Source organism: Piliocolobus tephrosceles, chromosome X (genome assembly GCF_002776525.5).
Source record: "Piliocolobus tephrosceles isolate RC106 chromosome X, ASM277652v3, whole genome shotgun sequence".
Classification (NCBI taxonomy): domain Eukaryota; kingdom Metazoa; phylum Chordata; class Mammalia; order Primates; family Cercopithecidae; genus Piliocolobus; species Piliocolobus tephrosceles.
Window position 1 is genome coordinate 16,553,134 of NC_045455.1, and position 2,362 is coordinate 16,555,495.

Consider the following 2,362-nt stretch of genomic DNA (forward strand, 5'->3'; position numbering starts at 1 on the left):
GAGATCCAACTTGAAACATACAACCATTTTAATCTTATATTCCTTGACTAGCATATACTAAAGAACCATAGTGAAACATTTTTTAGATTATAGATCTATAAGGAAAAGTTGGCAAAATTGTCAATACGATGGGAAACTTCAGCTCTCAAGCAACTGATAGATCAGGCAGACAAAAAAAAAATCAGAAAAGATATACAGTATTTAAACAATAAGAATAATAAACACCATCTAATGGCTGTTACTATAATAGTCTCCTATGTGTCCATCAGTCAGGAGTCACCCAAAGAAAGGAAAACTACTTTAATTATTTAAAACAGGGTTGGGGGGATAGAGTGCAAGAAATTGGTTCCACGTGTGAGAGAAGTTGCAATGACAGATGGGTTTTGTTGAGCCAAGAGATTAGCAGCAGCAGGAGGCCACCACCACTCCAAAGCTGGGATCAGTAATAATAGACAGCTTTTTCAAGGAATTTTACCATAAATTAGTTAGAGAAGGATTTGCGGTCAGGGTTTCATTTTGCTTTTTCAAGAGACTTCTCTCTTTGCTCCTGGAGGGAGAGAGTTTGAGCCTCCCCTTGGCTGTTATGGATAGAAGTTTGAGGTCCAAGGGGAGAGCAGCTTAATCAAGAACATATGGAGGTGTGGGCTGGCCTCTCAACTGTTGGAAAAAAATACCTAAATATATTACATAAGAATAATTCCCTGAAACAAATCTTCAGATGGAAGCAGGGCCACACTGTGGTCCCCAAACTATGCAATGTAGGAGGCTTAACACAGAGAAATATTCTGGTTTAGTGGTCGCACTTCAAAGATAAAAACGGATTTCTTCAGGCATCCGAGCTTCGATATCAAATAGCCTAAATAGAGAAAGCCATTAGGCAGATCTCCAACTTCTCTATGGTGATGTCAATTATTAGTAGGCATTTGCTACTATGTTCTGAAGGAGAGTGACTGAGCGCTACCGTGTCAAAACAAATGTCTTTCCATCAAAACCAGCTGCATAGTTAGTGGGGCCCAAAGCAAAAATGAATACGAGGTACCCCTAGACACAAAATATATTAAGAATTTCAAAATGATGACAGCAAAACATGAATTAGCCCAAGCATGGGGTACTTCTTGTCTCAGCGCGAGATTCTGTATTGCTGCATGGGTTGCACAGTAAAAGTCAGCCTTGCTTTCAAAGATTTAGGAATCTTTCAGGCTGGCCCATGAAATACGGTATGAGCCCTCTTCAGCAAATTCCTTGATGACAAAAACCTAGAGATGAAATAAAATAAAGAACTCAGGAATGAAGCCTCTGCACTGGTGGTGAGCATTGAACTGATTTATAGATAAAACAAATTCTAAACAATTTTGGGAATTATGGTTACAGAATACAAATACTTGAAATAGGAAGAAGAATGAAATTGCTAATGCATTCATCTAGCCCTGCAGGTAAGCAGTTGATACCACCTAAAATCATATTGCGTTTTTAATGAGATGTAGTGATTCTACACTGAGTGTTTTATTTGTTATCTTCCCTGGTATCTTCATGTTGGATTGGTAATGTGCCGACATCTTAAGGTTTGAGGGAGGTACATCTCACACATAGCGTGAAAACCCACTTATCATGCTCTGAACCACAAAAGAATCTAGAATACTCTAGAATAATCTTTTGTTGGGAAATATCTCATGGAGTGAAGAAACATTTATGTGAGGATTAAGTGATCTCACTGGTTTTACTTCATTTTATTTTTCTTCTATTAAATTTGGGTAAGTTACATTTAATCTTTTTATTGAAAAATACATTCTTTGTTTTTTACAAAAGTATGAATGTTAATGATTATTCACGTATGATGGGATTTGAGTATTTTACTCTCATCTTTCTCATCTTTGCCTTTTCTATATTAATTAAATTACTTATGTGTCATATGTAATTTTTACAGAGGCTAAATTTAATTTTATTTAATTTTAAAAATTAAGTCAAATATTACCTCACCCAAAGGTTCCAGTCCAGGGAATTTTATTGGTGAAATCTATAACAACTTCAAGGAGCTGGGTTTCTGTATTTACATTGTTTGAAAGAACAGAGAGCTAGAAAATTTCCAACTTGTTCTACAACATATCATTGATACCAAACCAAGACAATTAACTACTAAATAAAGAAAGATATATCAATCGCTTTGAATATAGACGCAACAATGATAAGTAAAATCTTTTCAGGTGGCCACACCCTTTCTAATCCAGCCATGTGGTGTGGGGTTGGGGGTGGGGGTGATGGGGAGCTGTGTGGACATTGAGAGCCTAGCATACTTTTGCATGGAAGCCATGGAGATGTTCTCCTTTCCCGTCTCTGACACCCTGAATAACCTCTACTAGACTGA

General features: G+C 37.0%; 1 non-coding gene across 1 annotated transcript; it reads right to left on the minus strand.

Moving 5' to 3' along the window:
- Positions 1-1,531: 1,531 nt before the first annotated feature.
- On the minus strand, positions 1,532-1,630 carry LOC111546632. The gene has a single exon (XR_002732849.1). It is a non-coding gene; the product is annotated as a small nucleolar RNA U13 (small nucleolar RNA).
- Between the last annotated feature and the right edge of the window lie 732 nt (positions 1,631-2,362).